General features: G+C 38.9%; 1 protein-coding gene across 1 annotated transcript in view; it reads right to left on the bottom strand.

Annotated features, from left to right (window-relative positions):
- CACNA1C (calcium channel, voltage-dependent, L type, alpha 1C subunit) overlaps positions 1-23,463 on the bottom strand; it is a 416,023-nt gene that overhangs the window by 256,190 nt on the left and 136,370 nt on the right. The window lies entirely within an intron of this gene.

Genomic DNA, 23,463 nt, shown 5'->3' with positions numbered 1-23,463 from the left:
TTAATTTGGTTACTTAAAACCAATCTCAGAACGTAGTCATGAGGTTGGACTAAAATAACCAAGTAAATCCCCAAAGCAAGAACAAGGAAATCTTGAGGCCCAAACATCTCTACTATTAAACAAAGTCAAGAATACAAAACATGAGCAATCTTAAATTGAATTAAAACATCAATAAGGGAGCCTTACATTTTGCAATGAAAGATGACACAGCTGAGCTGCAGATCATACTGAGAAAGGGAAAGTATTGTATTATCACAAGCGCTCAAGAGGAGACAACTTATCTTCAGCCTCCTTTAATTTTGCCCTCAGATAGCCATGGAACAATTCCTGCTCTATCAATAGTCCCTCTGTCATGAGGAAGCAGTCCTGGTTCCTCAAGAATGACAGACTACCCATTAATAGTTTTGGTGTAAATAATCAGATTTCAGTAGCTAATAACGCTGGCTTAAAGCTGAAGAGCTAAGTTACTCTCTTCAACATTTTTCTGCAAGTTACTTTCACTGCCCGCGTGACCGTGCCAGCCAATTTTTTATTTGGAAGAAACCTTTCAGCTTGTACGGTGAGGACATGTTATAGAAGACAGAGAGTGGGAGACAGGGTACCAGGCTGTGGAGCACATGCTGGAGTACTGTTCTGGGTGGCACCCTGACTGCAAGGTGGAAGGAAGATGACTAGGTACCGGGTACAAACATAGAATGTGAAATCATATGTCATTTCTGAAAGGCTGGGAGAACTCCAGGGCAAAGCCAGACTGTTGCTTTCTGGTGGCGCAAAGTTCTCAGATGTACGACAAGAAGGGAGCTTTCCTTTTCTAAACGTTTTGCAACATTCAATTAACCGTATTCTCTTGCGATGCGCAAAGGCAATCTGTCACTGCAAACCGTGCTGATTATTTTTCTTTTCTTAGATTGCCTCTTAACATGATCACAGTAAAACTCTCAAGGCTAAAAGCTTGCTCCATTTATGATAAAATGGGAATAAAAACTGACAAAGAGATAAGAACTATTTTTTTAAGACTTCCCGAAAAGGCTGAGGAATCTAAACAAAGGGGTCTTGATTATTAGCTCAGGACAACCTATCATCACTGCTACATGGACAAATTGCACCGCATGCCAGAGCACACTGAAGACACAATAATTTATCAGTCAGAACGCAGAAAACTGTAAAGCGCATGGTGACTTTCCAGATCACATTTCTTCCTCACAGGTCCTCCATCGCTGTCTTAAAGAGACATTGAGATGCAGCCTAAGGCTAAAATGGAGTTTGGGAGGGAAACTGAAAAAAGACATCACATGGAGAAGTACCTAATTTTGAGCACCAAACTTAAAAGCCTAAATTAGGTATTCAGGCTCCCTTTACATCCCCTAGAAAAGAGGGGCCCTGCTAGATAGTAACTCAAAGCAAGAATTGAAGTGGCCTGTGAATCACACTCTGCTAACGCGTGCACGCACATCTACGGCACCCCCAGCTCTTTCCATCAGCTATTCCAAGAGCCTACAGAGAGCAACCTCTGAACTCGGGCACCTAAGTAAGGTGAACGTGAATGAATACCCTCTTGCGTGTCAAATCTGGGACAATTGGAGGGGACTTGTACAAACAGAAACACAAACAAGAAAAAAATAATCCGGTGGTATTACCTAAAGGGAAAAGCTAAAAGTATTCAGAGTTGTCCATTTTTCCACTCTGAACAACTTAGAATGGGAAGGCAGCACAACAGGAAAGTCAAAGGAACGGGTCTCAAGGGAGCACAATTCAGTAACCCCAGAGGATTGTCAGAAAAGACCTCCAGGAAAAAGGAATTAAGGAGAGATGGGAGCCCTTTAATTAAATAATTCTTATGGCCTTAAGTGCCAGCTGTTTCACCATGGAGAAAAGACAAATCACATAGTAACCTTGACTATACTGCGAGCTCTTCATTGACCTAAAGCATGAAAAGGAAGTAAATCAGCAGTGAAAACCAAGTCAGATCAAGAAAAAGTACAAAAGCCCAACAAGATTACATTAAATTATGGAGTATTATTCAGTAAGAGTGTCCAGGGCACAAAGTTATATGCAACCACCAAGAAATCATTCAATAACGACATTAACAATAAAAGTAGGCTTAAGAGTAGTCTGCTATGAAACTGAAAGTTATTGATGTATGATGTCAAAAAGGTGAAGTTGTTTAATGCTTTTTTGTGTGTTGATCATCACAAAAGATAAGTTTTCATCAGATGGCTATCATATCTAATTCCAGTCACAAAAGAGCAAGATCTAGGTCTTTGAATAGAAAAAAAAACCAAAACACTCCACAGATAACCAAGTCCTAGTTAAATTCAATTGTTTTAAAATTGCCCAGACCTAATGAGCTTCATCCCAGCCAAAACCTAAAGGATTGTCTGATGAAATCTAGAGCTTTTAGCAGTTATTCTGAAAACTCATCAAGACCGGGCAAGGTATTAGACATCACATTTACCTTTCTCTAGTCTTTTAAAAAATAAAAGACATGAAAGGAGAAGAAAGGGAATTAGAGACAGTCAGTTTAACTTCAATTTCTGGAACAAATTATGAAACGTTTGTAACTATATGGAAGGTAATTACTAACATCCAGCAGGGATTGGTTGTGAAAAAAAAAAAAAAAAAAAATCACGTCACACCAGTCTAATTTCTTTTTAGGACCTGGTAACAGGCCTTGTGGAGAGAGAGGAAAGACATGAGATATTGTGCAACTTGACTCCAGTAATGGATGTAATGTGCTGTTATGTGACATAAATGTCGAAAACTAGACTTATGTGACAATAGGTGCAAACTTGTAGGAACACTATTTTGGAGATTACTTCCCAATATACAAACAGTATTTGTCCCTGACAGTGAAATATTGATACATATAAGAAAAGTTAACATGCAAAAGTATCCTTCCATTCTGCTGAACAACTGGAAGGCTTCAGGTCTGGGTGCCCGTTTCTGGGTACCATGTAGGGACTGATTAAAGGAAGTCCAAAGGGAGCAACAGAAACTATGGGAGGACTCAAAAACACCATCCACAGAGGCCTACCAAAGGTACTGGGCACCGATAATAGATTCTAGACATCTTCCTTGTCAGAAGTTTCCAAGCAGTAACAAGTTCATCCTTTCAATAAAGACACAGAAAAGCTGTAACTATCCCTATTTATTTCACATTTTAAGATCAATTCTATCTTATCTACAGTGGAAAATTCATCTTTTGTCTTACATGTGTTTCAATCAATCAACCCAAAATGATTAGACACTGCCATGGCAGTGTGCAATTTCACACTATATATGTATGCATGTGTATATATAAAAATACATATAAATATATGCATATATACACACAAAAAAACCTTAGGTTAGTATGGCCTCAGAACAAGCCTAATTCTTTTATGTGTCTTAGAACTGTCCTTATTTGTGCTGAACTATAGAGGGTCAGCCTAAAATAGCTAGAGCAGATAAAACGGCCCCATGCGCTGCAGCCCAGTATGAGTGCTAACACTTCCCATTAATAGGAGCACCTCAGATCTCTAGAAACAGGTTCTGCCTTGTCCCCTGTCCTCTAGGCACGGCCAAAAGCCACTGCTTAGCCGCAACACCACATCAGCATTCAGTTTGTGAACTCAGAGCTAGGGGAGACATCTATATCCTACAACTTGCTACTCTTCATCCTGCTCTCTTCACCAGCTCACTCACTACCTACTCTCCATATCCCCATAGTCTTTTCATCCAGTAGGGTCTGTATTCTTAAATTCGCCATTTACACTTACTTTAAAAAAATAATACATGCTTAAAGGCTTTTGTTTCCTCAATAATTACAGCTTGGATGCATTGAAGTGTTTTAAGATGTGCCCTTTCTGTGTTGAAAGCCAGACAGTGACAGTGCCTGCCTTTTCAAACAGCCTGTTGTCCATGGGAGGATTTCTGCCCTGGACAATTCCACTGAAGCCCAGAGTTGCCCTGTGAAGGGCTCTCCTTGTGAAGGGTGGGAGAAATTTTATAGGATCACGAGTGTATTTAAAGATGCCAAGGCCTGCCCTCTGAGCTATATTATGGCAATCCACACTTTGGACTATGGCTGGATTTCTCCTGGTGCCTCCTCCTCTCCCCTACACCACAGTCAGACTTCCAGATAAAAAAAAACTTCCCTATCATGCCCTCAGCTAATAGTAGAGCTAAACCACTCGCTGTTCGCAGGAATGACAGCTCAGCTAATTTCCCTGCTATGTTGGCTCCAGCCCAGCTCTTTACCCCCTCTCTGCCTGCATCCCCCCCACCCCCCTTACCACCGTAGCAGCTGCAGAGTTGTGCCACCCCTAATTATTCCCAGCAGTGCCAAGCTGGAGGCACCGCTGTCACGGAGGATGGCAGCAGAGTGCAGAGCATGACAACAGCAGCAGCAGGTGGGCAGAGCAGAAAAGGCCAGATTACTGTCTATGTGATTACTGTCATTTATCTCAAGTCAGGCAGAAGGCAGAGCATGCTCTGCCTTCGCTTGTTCCTTCCCTCTGTCGCTATAGAGCAATTCCTGAAAACACCGTACAGGGATGTTATGCACTTGTTAAGCATTGTTTTAAGCACTGAAAACCACCACAGTCAGAGCAAGTAATCGCCCCTTACAGCAGTCACAGGTTTCTCTCAAACACAAGTGCGACGGGAAAATAAACAGGGAAGCTTCCAACCTTAGGACCAACTTGAAAAGCTGTGGGATTTTTACAAGTGTATATATTTCTGTCTTTCAGTGTATTGGGCAGAGCAAGACTTGAAATGTAAACAAGAACTTTATCCTTACAGCTCTGCCTTCTCAAAGCAGCAGGGCCGTGATGCTGTCAGGGCAGCTGCCTGCTGGGAAAGTTGCAGGAAAGCTGCTTGACTCCAGCGCAGAATGGCCAGTGCACAGGCGAGAAAGGAATCACTCCCCTCTAATGCTGGGATCAATCTAAAACATGCTCTTACATCTGGTTCCCATCTTTGCTAATTCTTCTCCTCTTTTCTCCCTGATATTTAACACAGTAATATTCTGTCATAGCTAAGTGTTTTCAATTCTGGCTGTCAAATTTCTAAATGAAATCCATATATTTAAAAGCATACGGATTTATGTATCAATGCTTTACACAAAAATGTCATTTCTGAATCTTAAAACAGACTTTCTAAATTTAGCCAGAAAGCTTAACACCATCACAAATACAGTCTTCACTGCAACACATACTTTCTTCCTCCAAAACTGGATCCAAACTTTGCTCCTTGGCCTCATCATTAGGTTAAAAACAGATGACAAAATAAGACTCAGCTAAAGCCTGTGTCCATATGAAACATAAATCTATTTTGAGGCCTGAAAATTTTCCATATGCCCCGATTTTCATTCCATTGGTCTTGAACTAGAAGCAAAATCGAGAAAAGATTTGATTTTGGGGAGAAAGTTTTTCCTTTCCACATTAAGGGAGCAGAAAACTCTATAGCCCAAAGGAGGTTTGACAAAAGCCTACTGAGTAAATCTATGGACCTCTTGAGGTTTTTTTCATCACCCACTCAGACAGAGGGAGGGGAAGAATAAATGCATCTCAGAGGCAGCTGCGTGAATCCAGGACAATATGTATGAAAAAATGTAAGGGCATTTTAAATGTATCTTAATGCTCATTTGTCTACCAAGCTACCTAAGATTTTCAGGGTTGCCAGTTTCGTATGAAGACAGTCTACTTATCATTGAAAGCAAAACTTATTTGCTTTTCCAGTTCATAGCATGTTCTGCTTTAAAAACAGGCAGTTGGAAAGCTGTGTTAGACTATTAAGAAGGAAGAACCTGGTAGACAAATCATTCAGAAATCACTATTAACATGGGTTAAGCATTGCCCATTCTATTTTTAGTCAACAGTGTAACTAGAGAGGCTTTACCTCACACCCCCTGCTAAACAACTGTCTTGAGGTTGCATGTGCCACTGTGCCCTGAGAGCACACAAAAGCCCTGAAGAGATCAACATAAAGAGTTGTCAATCTGTTCTGGAATTAGAAAGTATTTCCTTAATTCCTGCCTCCATTGCCAGTTTTCCTCCCCAGCCTACTCTTCACAGCCATTACATTTTCAAGGTAAACAAGTAGTCAGTGTATGAAAGCCCATTTAAAGAAGCTCTGAACACCAGGTTGCCAGAGTTACGCTTTCTTTTTTGCAGCTCCAGGAACTCTTCCATGCTTTCCAGCACCACCACCAACAGGTTTTTGCAAGACAAGCCCACTGAATGCAGATAGGTGGTCTTCCTAGGGCCTTCCTTCGTCACCCTACCTTCTCTAACAACAACACCCTGAACACAGCTATCTACCAGAGCAACACAGCAGCGCTTGTGAAGTGCGTGTGAAGGCAGGAAGAGCGAGGGAGGTCAGAAGCGCCGAGACTGCCTGTTCCCGCCTTCGGCTCTGCCAGGCAACCCTTGGGCCAGAAGAGCAAGGAGGCAGCTTCTCCCTCCAGCCCCAGATTTCACAGCTAGGTAGGGCCAATTGCCACAGTAATACCTGTGCCTAAAGGTGTATCCAGCTTAGCTCTGACAGGGATGAGCAAAAACTCCCAGACAAGCACCAGAAAACTAAAGGATACCACCTGCTCCACCTCCTCAAGTTAAGTCGCCTGGCACTTACACCATGAGTGAGCTGAGAAAGAAAACGTATATATACTCAGAGCGTAATTTCCCAGTTCGCTAGTTGATGTGGACTCTCCGTCCTGCTCTCCCTCATGTGTGAGGGCCACCCCCAGCCCTCCCCGAGGAGCGGGGCTGGCCTGCTCCTCTCGCTGTGCCTAAGGCAGGAGGAAAACACCCCTCCAGTGCTGTATCGCAGAGGCAGCGAGAGCTGAAGCCGCCGGCGAGAGGAGGGACAGATGGCCAGGAGACACAGCTGCACACCGGGGAGGCTCAGGGCAGGGTCCAGAGCATCCACTAACCGTGGCCAGAGCCAGCCTGACCAAACCCGTTGCTACCAGGGGACCAAAGGCACAGCCCATCTCATTGCCTGGAGCAACTGGCTGCAAAGGGGTCGCAAAAAGTAGGGGGAGCAGCGGTTTTCCAGCTCTGCCAGCTGCTCACCAGGAGGGAAAGGGGGAGATTTGCCCCTGCTGCAGGGCTTACCGCCAGCTGCCCCTTACTGCTAGCTCCTGCCATCAGCCTGATTAGCAATAATTAAGAGACTGATTGAGTTTGAAGCAGGGGGTGGGAAAAAAAAACACCACAAACCAACCAAAAACAAACAACCCAACAAACCCAACACCTCTCTGGTAACATATCTACCTCCTCCTCGACATATTAACTCCAGATACCACAAGCTGCTGCTTTCAGTCTGCATAAGATAAAAGGTGCGACAAGCCGACCTGAGGTTGCCATGGTGACGAAAATCTTTCGCAGTGCCATGGTAACTGACTCCGGGATGTGCTATGAAAAGCTGACTGCACACCCTAGTTGAGTTTTTTCGTATTTTTAAACCAATTAACTGAGAGTTTGGTTAAATTAGTTTCTGTTTAAAGAAAGACACTGTCAAAATGTAAGATATATTAGTTGGTGTCTTTTTTTCTTGACAAAACAGAAGAAAACAAAACCTTAGGGATACTACTGAGGTACACTTGATTGTTTTTGAAAATCAAAAGCTTCATCTTTTCACATAAGAAATTCAATTTTTGTAATTTATACTGAATTAGAAGAAGGAAAGAGTTGAGCGGCTATAAACCAGCTTCCCTTAGGGCACAATGCTGTATTCCTTGCATGTCCAAGTCTCTGACATCACTGGAAGTTTTGAATGGGTAAGAAATAAACTTCTAAAGGAGAATAAATAAGCTTTCAGTAAAACATTACCATATAGCTGTGATGGCAGCTGGACATGATACAGCAAGCATTGGCCACATCCATACCCAAGTCAGTGAGAATGGAAATTCTCAGCCATCCTTTGGACTTCTCTGTGCCTCTGTTTCCCCATTTTAGTGAGCAGTGATTGTTCCCTCTTTACAGTATCCTGCGATATTAGTGGACTGAAATCTCCCAGATATGATCAGTAGGCATTCCAATTCTTTCTTTTTTTTTTTCTTTCCCGCTTCCCCACCCTGTTTTGAGCCCATGCATCACAAACATATGCTCCTTACTGTGAAACTTGATATCCAGAGCTTTCTGCACATGAGGCTACTACTGATAAAGCAGGAGTTTCCAAGATGTTGCTCCATCCTGTGGTGACAGACGTGCAACGTGTAGGTGCTGCTGCTTCAGGTTAGCGAGCAAGGAATACAACATGGCTTAATCTTTCCCACATGACTAAGAAATGGTGAAAGTGGACAGGCACAGGAGAAGTAATGAATCTACAATAAAACACTCTCCAGGGTAATGCTGAAAAGGTTAAGCAACACCTGGGGAATACCTGCCGGTGCCACACACAGTGTTTGCAATGCTGTCTCCATACGCTGAGGTGAAGAGAGCTCACGTGAACATTCATGTTCCCATGCTTCCTAGAGCACTTCCCAGAAAAGCCTGCTAATTCCAAAATTTTGTTTGAATCCAGTTAATGTATTTTGGGGGTCAGAAATCTGGCCCTCAAAAGCGAGAAGAGTTATGAAAAAATAAAGAACATTTTGTTCATTTCAGGGAAGTAGGTGGCAGCGCTTTCCTACTGAACTTGTGTAAAAGACTATCCTCATTTGACTCAGTTGCAAATGCATACCTGGTCATTTGTGCTGTGGACTGAAAAAGGGCAGTTGCAGTGGCAGTCACACAGCACTCCAGGTAATGAGAGGGGTGAACCCAACCTTGCCTCACTTTAAGGTTTGCCTTTTTCTTGTTTGCCTCTGCTTCAAACTGATTTTTACCTTAGCAAAACCTTCGGCAAGGAATGTCCCTGGAACGCAGCAGTAAATACTGCACAGCCACTCTGTGCTCTCAGCAAGTGTCATGAGAGAGGCCAGGCAGAAGGATACCAATTCTGGAAGTTTTGATATGAAAATTGCCATTGCTAATAAACAGCCTGTAATAACTAAGAACATTTTCTTTGAGTTTCAAGTGAGCAAACTTAGGTTTCTATATAAGGCAGCAATTGCATCAGGAGAAGATGTACTGAGTAGATCTAAAAAAACCACCCCTACAGTCTGTCTTTGTTCAGAAGACAATTCTTCTCTTAGCTTTAGTTATTCTGTAATAATAATAATAATAATAATAAAATAATAAATCCCGTTGCATTAAATACACAGGAAGGTTATTTTGTCAGAATTACTGTAAGGCACATTCTTGCAGTATCACAAAGATCCATGCACAGAGAGAAAGGGACCTCTTACACAAGAAAAATACAAGGCAAATACTACAGTAAACATGTTGCAATCACCATGGAAATACACCCCCCCTAAAGTTTTTGACAGGTACTTAAACAGCAAGTCAAGAGTCTGGGCAGAAGACATCCAGAGTACAAGCTAGAATTCATACGTCTGCTTCCCCCAAAAGAGAGAGAACACTTGCTATAAGATAAATTTTACAGACATTGAATAGAAGAAACAGGTCAGTAAAGAGTGCCAAGGAAGCAGATAGAAGATATTTTGATGGCAACTACTGGAGAAAACAGCATTGGCTGATCAGCAGCAGGAATCCATCTCAGTGTTTTTTGAGAGATGCTAAAAATACTCATAAGTATAAGATGCCAAACCAGCTAGCTAGTCGAGGAGAAGCAAGAACAAAAGAGGAAAAATCCCAACACGTTACAGAGACAACTTATAAAGGAGAAGCCAGCAGAAAAAGTGAACTAAGTGAGAATGCACTCCCTTCTCCAGCTGATCCTCAGTTCTGCCTTCTATTTGCTGCACAATTTATCTAGAAAAGGTTTTCTAAACACTTCACTCAAAGTAAAATTGTGGAATAGGCATTTGGTGTTAGAAGAGATTCTTCAAAGAGGTTCCACATTGCATAGACAAGTGGTCTAAACATAGGGTTTAACCGCATAAGCTTAAATGTAGTCTTATCTCAACGATTTGTACACTGTTACTCCAGGGACAGCTTTTAGCGGGTATCCTCTGTTATGCGTAACGACATCCTCAATTCTATAAAAAAAAAAGTAAATTCTCATTCTGGGTGGCTTTCCTTTTATCTATCTAGGATGCGAGTTAAGTTTGTCTTAAACCAAATGATTAATAAGAGATTTAAGCACATGTCAGACTGAAGTACAGATTGAAATATTGGCTGGGAGGACAGATCTGTGCTTCAATAATGAACCTACAGAAACCAAGTCTTATTTTGTACCATAGATTATATTTCTTGAGAGTCAGAATTAAATAACAGACGGAGATAGATGAAGTATGCCTGTCCCTGAAAATAGCTACCCATTCTTCTTTATCATATTATAAAGTCAAACATACTCTTCTGAAAATATCCTGCGTCCTGAATTGCTGTAGCTATGTAGGGAATTGCCTGCAAGTTCTTTGTGTACTATGAATGTTCTAGAAGTGGAAGCTTTCCAGACATAAGAGAAATGACCAACAAGGAGATTAATAATAATAAAAAATATTCACATCTCCATTTCTTCCTCTCCTTACTAAATACAATGCTAATTGATGGTCAGGAACAGCTGGATGAAAGTATTACTCACTTTGAAGACACAGAAATTTCATTTTAGAGAGCTATCATTTTGGCATAGGCAAATGCTGTCATAACCAAAAAGAAATTACCTCAACTTTTGTTCTCATCTGAAACAAAACTCAAAATTTCCCCAGCTATTTTTAGATCAGTCAGGAGCCCCACATTTATGGTACTTGCAAGTTTCTAGACTTCTGTACTAATCCTCAAAATACCATGAAAAAATGCTACTGTCAAAACACTCTAGCCTGCTTAGAAAGAGGTGATTTCCCAAGTTATTACAGGGAAGTGTGTTCCCTTGAGATTTCAAGCACAGTGCCAACGGCAGAAGTGTGCAACTATAGTCTCTTCTGAGAAGATGCTATTACCATTCAGCTTTTCAGCAAAATATATCCAGGTATGGTCTGCCACCATTTACACCCAAAATCCCACTGACACCCGGGAGCTCGGTCAGGTATGACTAAGGGTAGAATTTCCCTTGTAGTGTTTCATCAAATTAACTGACTTTACCGCTCTTTTCTTTTCAGCTACCCTGACATTTTACATGTTTACACTAAATGCATGTTAAGTGCTGTATCAACAGCAAAAGGGCAACTGGCAGACCCTGTATTATGCATTAGCGTTCCCTACCATCACTTTAGGGAAGCAAATGAGCAGCATCAGCTAAAAGAAAAGAAATGACAGAGGTTGTGGGTTGTTGGGGTTGGTTTTTTTTTTTCCTCCTTCCCTTCATCTTGTGGTAGTAAAATCAAAGAAAAAGCTTCACAAACTGACGTCCTGGAAATGGGAAGAAAACTTTCTTAAAGGCCTGTTTGGTGAAAAACTAGTACCTCCAGGTATATTACTATGGAAAAATTGTCATCCTGAGCCGCTCCTTCCAGAGCCAGCCGGAAATTAGTCATGGGCAAACCGCAAACACCTTGATGGTTCAGACGGGCATTCAGAACGTCTGATACTTATCATAATCCCTTGAGTCTGCAGAATAGTCCTTATTGCGGTTTCTTGATGCTTCTCTACAAAGCACAGAGATATGAAAAATATGAAAAATTAAGGCAAAAAAAGGGGCTGAACATTTTTGAATTACAAAAAGAGGTCCATCTGAGTTTTCTGGGAGGATTGCAGTTAGCTCTTATTTTATCTAAACTGGCTTATATATCCTAAACTGCTTTCATGGCAGGACTATTTGGAACTCTTATAATCCTTTAAGCTACGTAGACTACCTTAATCAGATTCTGACCTGATCTCTCAAAACTCCGAAGTACCATTTTTTAATATAGAAAAACAAACAAAAAAATGCATATTTTTGTTTGTGCTGGCAGAGAGATTTCACTGATTTGGGAAAAAGACAGGAAAAAACAGTCGCAAACAATCATTACCCTTTTTTTTCCTTTTAACTTGGGAATAAAAGTATAGTGAAATAATAAGTCTTATAGCAGTGACTCAAGAGAAGGAATCACTGCTGTGTGCAATGCATTACAACACTGGATTATAAGAAAAATAAGAAATAGCCAGAAAGACTTCTACAGCCTACAGCTCAGTGCATAGAGACACGAAAGTGAATATAATAGTAACCATTCTTATACGCCATTCACATACTAAATTTCACCCACTGGACTATATTCAAAACATTAGTCAACCAAAATAGGCTTCATAGAAACATACAACATGGGCATATTTTTCCATGGCTTATCAAAACTGTAGCAGTGCTCACAAATCTGAGAAATGAACTAAAACATTATGCAAAATATGAGGGGATAACCATCAGTTCAGAAAAATACTTTAGTGATGCAAAAAGAATCTCTAACCCTGATAGATCAGTCTCCTAGAAAGAGATATTGATGTGTATGTTCCTAGGGGAATTCCGTATTATGAAGAGGAATTTCAAACCAGAGCTGGTGCAATGATGTATATTAACAGGGGAATAAAAGGAATAGGGAATTGAAGCAGAGAAGAGAAAAGAGCTATCATACCGGCCCAAATCACCTCCGCGTAAGAAAGTTTTTCATATAAAAACTCTCTATGATCTATTTTTTGTTCCACACAATGGGGGGAAAAAAAAAAAAAAGGACAGTTCTGAAAACAAGAAATGATTCCATTACTGTGTTTCTAAAGACAATCCCTCTATGAATTCACAGTGAAAGAGGAACTAATTGTATGTGGAGCCACGAAAAGTTTACATAAGCAATATTTATCTCCTTGCACTAGCTCTGTACTAAATATACTTGCTCATCTAATTTGGTATCTTCTCTGCACACTCCATTTATTTCTTGTAACAGATTTGCTTAGCTTATCTGAAAATAATCTTTGAGAAGTGGCCTCTTGTCTTTTTGGGGAAGAAAAAAAAAAAAAAAAAAAAAAAGAAACCAAACCCAAACCCAGAACACCAAAAGGTTTTAAATGTTTCTTTATCTATAACCGGCCCAAAGTGTCAGAACTTTACATGGAAAAGTCAGAAGAGCGAAGAAAAAAAAAGTATCTGAAACACAGAAAATGTAATCTGCTGCATAGTTCTACTGGTATGTCAGGCTGTGTAGAGTGACATGTTGCAGGTATATCCCAAATCCTTGCAGTTTATCACTATCATGGAACAAAGTAAAAAAAATATCTCCTTGGAGTCTAAAATTTACTTTTTGAAGCAATAGTCCAGATAACGGCACAAGTTTAAGAGAGAAATTTCAGAAAACCACAAAGCCAAGTACTTTAAAACTTAAAAGTACCTTTGAAGACATGATTTGCCTTTACCGTAAAAAATATTAACATTTCTGACATGTAGAAAACCAAACAAAAAAAACAGTGTGGTAGCATCGTGCTGCTACTGGGCATTTTTCTCAAATGGGCACACAGTTGCTTCATTCAGAACATATCTTTTCTGAATCACATGATAAATAAAAATATTATACTCACTACAGCCTTTTACAGAAGCAGAAAGAGAAAGAGCTGGCTGCAATACTGCTGAAATGCTTTAAATGTAATGGTACAGTTTTTCCTCATGTTGATTTAACATGAGAAGCTCACATAAAGTTATTGTAAAATGGACAACAAACCTAGCTCAATTTCACTGGTAAAATGAAGATAAACATCTTGATACGAAATGCCTTTACTGAGAAAAGAATGACGAGCCTTTGTTTCCAAGTACCAGGAGAAGTTTATGAAAAACAGCAGGAAAAAACCCCCGAAGAGTCTGTGACACCAAGCCAGCATGAGTTTATGTGTAACAAAAGTTTAAGAGCTTTTAGCTCCTTGAGTAGTTAACGGTCTAGTGTCCCAACTTCGTGGGTGTTTTTCATGTTACCAAAGCAACTTGCAGTTTACTGAAAAAGTTCAGAAAATTCAAGTTCCAGAAGAGGGATGAGAAAACATGCAAATCGAATATTTTGCCACCAACTCTATGACAAACGGCAGAGACAGAGCTTGACAGCAAGACAGATTGAAAGAAAACACTAAACTCAGGTTATTTTGATTAAAGATTGCTAAACCAGCATTTCCTTAGAAGACACAGCTGCTTTACATAGAGCAGTTAAGAATAGTTTTGTCTCTTCTCTACACTTGTACAATTTAAGCTCCATGAGATAATCTAAGAATGACTAAGGGCAAAATTTGGTTCATGCAGTTTTTATTCCAGCTCTCTGTACCCAAAAGGTGTATCCAATTATAAATTCACATTCATTCCTACTTTCATTGTACAGGAAGTCCAAAAAGAAAAAAACCCACACAACAAAAATCTTTATTGTATTTGAAGTATGTGAAAACAGATGCCCCAGACGGTTGAGAAATGGCCAACTCCTGCATTGTTCAGGAAAATTTAATTATAAACAACCCAAAGACCCATTTAAGCCACATGTTTTGATTTAAAAAAAAATAGGTCAAAAGAACAGATATATTCTTCTTGTTACCTTCTTGCTTCAGGCCTCTGTATCTACGGTAATATGATTACCATCTTGGGACTAGAATTGATCAGAATTTTTATAATTACATTCAACCCTCACAACTCAATTGTCATTTTTTGTGTTTGATGGATTTTTTCTATTTGATTTTTATAGAGGTACTGCCTTGATAGTCTCCACCTCATCATAAAAAAAAAGAGTTTTTAAAATAATTGCTACTAAATGGTTTCTTTTTCTCTCTCTAGTCCTCTTTAGTATGAATCCAATCAGCTAGAAAATCCTATATAAAGCAGGGTTGGCTTTGGATTACTTTCTGTCTCTTTCCCTCTTTTTCCTTTGATCTGTGACATTTTATTGAAAAAGCATACACTCCGCATTAGAGAAATGTAGCACAATGAAACAGCAAGGGAGGTTTGAAGGCCCATCTTATCACTAGGCCTTCTGCAGCTACAACATTAATTTTGCTGACTTGCAAAGACATGGAAAGGCAAGAAAAAGTGAATATGTTTCATCTTTCAGCTTTCATTTGCTGTAAGATGCTTTCATTTAGTGGCTTTTATTTTTAATGATTAAGCACTCGTGTCATCCATGTAATTCCCTTTTATAAAGGGATATCCCTGACCAGTTCTCCTGGACCAGAAGCATGCAGTGTCTAGCCTTATTAAGGAGTAGAATGAAAAAAAATAAAAATAAATCAGATGGTCTCCTTGGTTATAAGGAGATAGTGACAGTCCCAAGTCCATGCTAAGAATGGAAGACAGTATTGAATCCGTGATTTGCAAATACAGGGAAAAGAACTAATTTGTACCAGAACAATTTTCTGTGTTTCAGATACTTTTTTTTTTCTTTGCTCTTCTGACTTTTCCATGTAAAGTTCTGACATTTTGGGCCAGTTATAGATAAAGAAACATCTAAAACCTTTTGGTGTTTTGGGTTTTGGCTTGGTTTCTTCCCCCCCCCAAAAGACAATTCTCTCAGAACTGGAGAAGACAAACAGAGGAATGTGATTGCCTTTGCTTCCTAGATTGAGTGGGAGCCAGGCAAGAACAGCTTGGAGAGGTCCAGGTTTTAGACTCCCTGTGAATTGCTGAGGTGCAGATCAAGTGAAAGCAAACGCATATATGCATCACATTTGCTAACTGCGTGTTCCTGAACCAACGGCATATCTTATTTTCTTATGCCTGCATATTGGTTCTTATGGCAGCATACGTACCTCACAAAACAGTTTACCACATTGAGCAGATACTCTAAAAACACAGAAGAAAGGAATTCTTGGCTATTGTAATGGCCTGCACTGTCTGGAACACATGCCTATAAACCGAGAGGACAGATAACTAAATCTGCCCATTGGAAATCACTGGAACTTCCCCAACACCCAGGGCATACAGGACTTGCCAGGTTTCTAGAACAGAGAAAACAGATTTTCAGCTCCCTGAGCCAAATTTTCAAAGCTATTGAGAAGACTGAAAGGGCTAAAAGAGCCAAGTGAGATTTTCAGACACAACTAACCAAGTAAGGCATACATCTCGCAGACCTCATCCCACTAAGGCACTTCAGAAAAACCTCATTAGGCACATATCTGCATCTGCAGATACCTGCATGTTTTGAAACTCTGGTCTTGCTTCTCTGACAATTGAGCCTTTTATCTACTTGTTGCCTATTCTTGCTTACATCTAGGCATTCACAACAAGCTGCAGCAGGCTTTTGACCTTGGAAAAGGGATCCTGGAAAGCTATTTTACAGTGCTTTTTAAAGGAGGGACTAAGCACAGAATAATACCTCTCAAAAGAATAGATTGAACGGCATTTTTTTTTTCCCTGTTTAACCAGCACAGCCATAGATTATAGGGAGTTTGGTTTCATTATATAAAAACCCGTCATTGTTCCCTAATACATTATCTCATCAGGAGGCCCCATTTCAGAGAGGCTACATAGACACATTTCTTAATGGCAGAGCTAAGTGGCAGCATGATCTAGTGGATTAATTATATAACTGGCAACTAGGCTTTCCTGGTTGTAATACAATTTTAAATTTACATCTTTAAATCAAATTTTTTGACAACTAAACAGTGCTTGACTTCATTCAAGAGATCCGCATCTAGCTCATTGAAAAAATTATCATTTACCTCTTTAGGAGCTCCATTAATCATGTTTATCCTCACTACAATCAGAAACTTTGGGGACAAGACATTCATTTCAAAAGCACGCAATAAATACCTCACAAATTTCAGATATGGAAACAGAACCCCAAATCTATAAATTTATATATATTAATATATAAATTTTATCTATAAATTAGTAATTATTCTCATTAGTAAGAAAAAGAAGTAAACCTAAGTGGAATCTTAGAGTTCTTGCCATTTTTTGCCTTCAGAAGGAGTTTGTCTGAAAACGCCCAAGTAAAGGATTTCTATCAAAGTTGCACCCAGCTGCTGATGGGAGTAAAAGCAGTGATATTCTACAAGACCTGGAAAAGCTTTACATTTTCTAAAATGAAATATTGTATGAGATTATGCATTTAGCACACACTTTTAAATCTTCTCCATATGGTACCGATCCTACAAATACAGACCATGTGGCTATCAGGATTTATGAACAATGTGTGCAAGCTGTCAGACCACTGAAGTGCATTCTGAAATAAAGCATGGTAGATAAGTAGATCCCACATGAGTTCTTCCCCAGCCTTCTTCTTCTTCTGCAATTTTTATTCAAGCTCTGCTAAGAATCAATTCAGAGAAGACTCTTACTCTTCTGGAGTCAGAGCACCTTATCAAATTATCCTAAGTGGTTTTGCTGTGAAATTATTTTAATTCTCTAGACACAGTTTCATGCTGAGATTTTTTAAGGTTTACAGCAAAATTTCACCTTTAAAACAGTGCTATGATTTACCTTTGTACAGCGGGAATAGAAGAAAACAGACAATAAAATCCCACTCCCATTTTTACACCACCAGTGGTAGAGCCAACTTCAGTAACAAGAGTCAATCCATTTTTGAAAGCCAAAAGCTTTCATTCTCCTCCTTTCATCACACACACTTCTTGTATGTTTGTTTGATTCTGTTTACTTTCTCTGTGGAGGTTGAATATGAATGTTCTTCTTTCACATCTCGCCTTATTGCCTGCAGCTTCCACCTTATTCTCTGCAGATTAGCAACTAAGCAATAATTATTGATTGATATACATTATCCTTCACAATATAAATCACCCTATTTGTACAAATTTACAAAATAAACTAACAACAACTACTCATGGTCAAGGTGGCTGCTGCCAAACAGTCGACAACAAACCCTCTACTTTCCTTAACCCATAATCAATGCCTGTATATTCATGAGAAAGATCTTGGCTCCTAGCCCCAGCATAAATTAAGCGTAAACCAGATTTTGGATTTCACAGGAAAAGATCATTTTCATTCTACCTGATTCTAATCTCATTTGCATTAACTTTTCACAGTGTTAATTCTGCTAGTTTTATTAGCGGTGTTTCTAATCATCATCACTGTAGATAAAAATCAGAACCTTGTATTTCAGGTTTCAAGTTTGAAGATCTTTTTCTATCTTGAAACATTTGCAATTCACTTTAATTCTGTCTATATTAGTGAAAATCTGGAGTAACTCCAGCTGGAGACTATAAATTTTTGGCAAGCAGATAGCGAGGGAAATTTAGTAACAATTTCTTTTGCTCATGTAACAGACTGCAGCTCCAGTAAAAGAAAATAGTATTAATGGTCATAACTGTAAATTCTAAAATCTTTCATCTCTTTTAGCATGGAAAAGAAATTACACATCATGATAAAACTATGGAAAGTAGATGTTTTTGTAGTTAAAGACTAAATTGACATCAATCAAGAGATAATGAAACTTCCAGCAGATGCTTTAGCCAAATCAGATTAGTTCACAATTTGTAAAGAATACTAGCACAGCATATTCAAGAAGAAAAGTAAGAATTTTTTTAGCAAGAATTTTTATTATTTCAAATCATTAATACGTCTGTTAGGACTTGATGCTGAATGTTGCACAATAGAGGCAAAAAAAAAAAGGCTAAAAATGCTGGCTTAAATTGAAAACCATCCCTCCCACAGAATCATTTGAGATAGCTAAGATTACGCACAGTACTAGTTACAGGGTTAGTAATGTAATTTGAATAAAACTTAACAATTATCTTTGAGCTACAGATTGTCACAAAGTAACGCTTGATGGACAGAAGAGAAGAGACATAAGCGATAATATTTAATAGCAAGGAATCCTCTACTTGTCTAATATTTGAAAATAATCTATTAGGTTGTCTTTTCTTTAGCAGATATATTGGTTCCTACTATTATCACTATACAAATTTCTTCTCTATGGGTAGAGAATAGTTTTGTCCACGGAACTTGTGGGTTTTTGGAATGGATTCAGGCTGCTTGCTACTGAAGGAGCAGGCAGTACATGTGCATTAGACCAGACAGACCACTGGACCCAATTGATGGGGTCCCAAAGAAGAGGAGTGAGCCCTAAACCAGGGTCTTCCCTCTATTTCTTGAGTTGGAGTCCATGCCCTTGTTTTTAATTTTTCCAGACCTGGTGTGAATACAGTCATTCTCTTTTTCACCTTCCCTGTTTTTCGTTTGTTTAGGGTTGTGGTTTTTTGTTTTTTTTTTTTCGTTTGGGGGGATTTCGCCTGCCCATGAACACAAAGCAGCCATACTGTTGCCTTGACCTGGGGGTAGTGCAGACTAGCGATGGCTCATTTCCATAAACTTTTTTCTTTCTGAACAGCATAGTCACAACATACAAGATCTTCTGGCCTTCTAGATGTTGCTCCTCTTTTTTTTTTTTTGCTATGCCATATCATGCTAGTATTAAAATTTGTCCAGGGATATAAACCAGCACCCTTGCACCTCCAACCCACTGCCCTCATACACTACTCCCGAAGTACCACAGCTGCGAATTCAGTATCACTGCTTCCCCAGCCCTCATTCGGTACTGCTCTGTCGACAGAAGCATACAGCTCTTTTGAAGAGGTGCAAAAGGTTTGTCTATTTAGCTATTAACAAAATCAATGTTACCCCTATATGTAAAGCAACATAGCTCAGAATCACCCATTTATTGAAAAACACAGTGATCCCAGGCTGACTGCTTTTGCAAATCTACAGTGGTGCACAGAATTATTACAGACAGTTTATTCAACAAATTGAGCAGTTGTTATGAATTTTACCCCACACAGATCAGAATATTTACACTTTCCTTAACAGCTTAGTATATTTCAAATCTAAGGATTTTTGTGATCTGCATGATAATTCAATTCAAAATTTTCCTGACATCTCATATCAATGAACTTGCATTGTTTCTATTCCTGGATCACCTGGATTAATATTATAATCATATACTCAGTGGTAGATTAATCTATTATTTCTGCTTCCACCTGAAATTATCATATTTGAAATTAACTTTATTCATGAGAACACTTGGAAAAAAAACTAATTTTGTATCCAGAACTAAAATTTCACTATTAAAAGAGTTATTAGTTTTATTTGATGAATTTATGAAGAGGTACAGTTTAGGTGTGAATATGAGCTAATCAGAATTAAATTCAGACCCTGCAAAAGAACTTTTAAAGAATATTTCTTATAATTTTCCTAGCTTAAGCCTGGCTTTGACAGGAGCATTGTTGTGATTTAAGTAGCTTTGGCTTGAGATTGAATGACAGATCAACAGGAAAACATTAACAGGATAGTCACATGAATAATAATTTTGAAATTGTCCAGATAATTAAATGTCAAGCAAAACAAGGATGTAACTGGCTTCAGTGTAAAAGCCTCGGGGAACTTTTAATATCCTTCTATCAATTTCATTTCAATGGAATGTGAAGTCAGATGAGACATTTGTGGTGAGAAGATAGATTGGTTGACCACTCACTTGAAGAAATGATGATTCAATTACGCAAAGTTAATTTCCTTCTATTAATCTCTGCATATCTACCATCTACCATCTTTAAAGGCACTTTTCAAGAAACAAGTATGTGCCAAAACATGTATGTATTACAATGCACAGAAGTTCTCTTTTTGGGAACAATACAGACATCTATCAGTAACTGTTGTACAGACTCTTTTGTTCGACTTCGCACACTCAGCAACATCTTTGTGAAAATGCTGGCTCTGATTAGTCTTCTTGACAAAGGCAATGCTTTCTAGAACTTTTGTTGAGGGGGAAGAGACAATTGAAATTCAGATGAGCCAGATCCAGTGAAGTCTGGATGTGCGTTCCCTATTGTTATGTGGGAAAATACTAAACTTGGATGATTTTTTTTTTTTTTAATACATCTTGATGCCTCCAGCAATGAAAAACCGATGTACTTATTACTGTTTACGAGACAATATCCTTATTCAGACAGCCTTTCAGTTTGGATGTTTCTGCATTGTCAATTGCAGAGCTAACTATGCTGTTGGAAATAACACCCAAGTGATCATGGGGCAGAAAAAGAAGTGGCTCTTGAAGACACGTTAAGAACAGACAGCTCCGGGAACACAGGTAGTTCAAACAGGTTTTCTTGCTGGTAAGAAGCTTTAACTTTTGGTCAGCCGTGAGGTGGTCAGGCAGTTGGACTAGATGATCATTGTAGGTCCCTTCCAACTGAACTGTTCTGTTCTACTCTAATCTCCTCGTCACCTGGAAGATATTTGCCTCAAAAGAAACCATGCACCCCTTCAAGTCCTAGGAGAGCTGAACAGATGATACAAATATTAGAGACATTAAACTAAAGGCTAAAGAAAAGATCAGTTGCTTTTATTTTTTGAAAATAATTTGAACTATTTTACTACACATTTAATTCAGTTCTGCTTCATTTACAGGCTACTATTTGTCTATATAGCTCCATGAGTTGGCTGTCCAAATCACTTCATGAGACTTCGTCTTGAACCAAATCTGAAGGGGATCCTGAGCATACTAAGCTCTCACTCAACTTAGAAGTGCCCATGGAGGTCCTCGGAACTTCTCTCCAAATATACAGATATCAGAAAATGCATTTTCTTTGCATCACTTACTAATTTATTCCGAAAAAGAATTTCTGGATTCCAACAAATTCACGTGCATTCTTCACCCAAAGAGTAAGTAAGTTTAATCTTTATCCTACGGCTTTCTGCTAAAATTGACCAAAAGGCAGCCAGCAGATGCTGTTTGTGTTCCCAGCTGGTCTAATTAGACCTCAGATCACCAGTGTCTGTTCCTCTGAATACCACCATGCCTTTTAGACTCTTGTGATTTAAATAGCTTTTAAACCGATGACCTTTGAGTAACAGTATCCTTGTTTCATTCCTGAACTGTTGAGCTGCCAAAGAACTGTTATTCCATTACGAAGCATTCCAGTGTGGATTTGTATCTTGCATTTACTTATTAAACTTGATCCCCAGCTCAGAATCCACCAAATTTTATACCTGGTTGGACATTTCTGCCTTCCTCAGGGAAATTCTGCAGATGTTGGGGCTGAACATCAATTTGTAACATCGTTTTACAGGCTACTGTTACATACCTAGATTACATGTTATATGTAGTCCTATGGCTATTAACAGTTTTCCAGTGTCATGAATAGAGTCAGAGAGGTAAACATATTAGCATTTGAAAATAAAAACTAAAATACATCGCAGAAGGAAACTTCAGGACCAGATACACCCCTATGCCTTTGCTGTTTTAATGGAATTTGCCCTTCCCAGAGAGACAATTTCAGAAGATAAATTTAAATGATTATGAAATTCTTCTCCCTGACCCACACCCCTTCTCTGGGCTTCTTACGTATTCCGTCTTTTACTGTGGGAATAGCTATGTCACAGTGAGAGGATCGTGTGTCCTAGAAATACATTAACTAACCAATAGACAGAGGATATGAAAAGAATAAGAAGGGTGACAAGTTATCCCTTTTCATATGCAAATAGATAGTGTAGTAAGTAACAATTTTGGGACAAGAGTTTCCTGGGAAAAGAATCCAATGTGAAGGGTAAAAGGATTTCTATTTATACATTATGTTTCCATTTGTATTGTTCACTAAGTATGAAACCTCCTTTTTAAATCTATGTCTCCTGGTGTCTTGAAGAAGAACAGACTATTCCTGCTTGTCTGACTCATGTATCTCTGGGCAGTCAGACCTTCTGACTCATTGGATAGTCAAAAATCTCAACTTAACAATAGTGCGTGGCTGCTAAAAATAGGAACTGTAGACCCTGGAACTGAACGCAGGCAGAAATAAGCACATTTCCTCTGAATACATGCAATCAGTGAAACATGAACAAAAGTGTTCGCATTATGCTTCTTCACGTTATTTCATTAATTTTGTTAGAAAAACAGATCTCCAATTGCCTCTGCAATTGTTCCAAAACATCAGTAGAAGAGTTATCTCAAGAAACAATGAGCACATATCTTTCTTACCTGTATACCTGGAAGTAACCTGATTATGTTTAAGAAAAAATAACTGATAACAGAATGATACCTTATCCTGCCACCTACACCTCAGTGCTTTGTATAGGTCTCTCAGAATACACATTCTAATGCTCAAACATATTAGAAGTATCTTTGCTTACTCTTTTTTTTTTTGCTTTGTTTTGTGCTGGTAAGTTACCCACTCAAATTCATCAGAAGGACAGATTTCAGAAAGATACACTGAAAAAGATGATCTGTCTATAAAGGTTGCATACCTTTCTGCTAACTTTGTTTTTAAGTGGTATGATCATTGTGATATAAGGTATGAAAGCAAATTAAACATCGTAACCTGGAAGGCAGTCCTACAAAATTTCCAGGGAAATTCATGATGAAAGGCACAAAGACTATTCATATTTTCTTTTATCCTGAATTTGGTGTTGATATTGAGAATGATAGTTACCTTGTCCATCAGCGTGATGAATTTGTATTAGTATTTCAATTACATTCATTTTAATCAACCAAAAGTGGCCTACCTGTATGAGAAAATTTCACAGAATTGAAACTGCAACTGTCTTCTGAACCAGTATGACGAAAAAATTCTGTTCAAATACAGAATTGGGCCATGTGATCAGCAG

Source organism: Charadrius vociferus, unplaced genomic scaffold, assembly GCF_000708025.1.
Source record: "Charadrius vociferus isolate BGI_N301 unplaced genomic scaffold, ASM70802v2 scaffold90, whole genome shotgun sequence".
Taxonomy (NCBI): domain Eukaryota; kingdom Metazoa; phylum Chordata; class Aves; order Charadriiformes; family Charadriidae; genus Charadrius; species Charadrius vociferus.
Note: the sequence above shows the minus strand (reverse complement) of the source record. Positions and strands in the feature narration are given on the sequence as shown.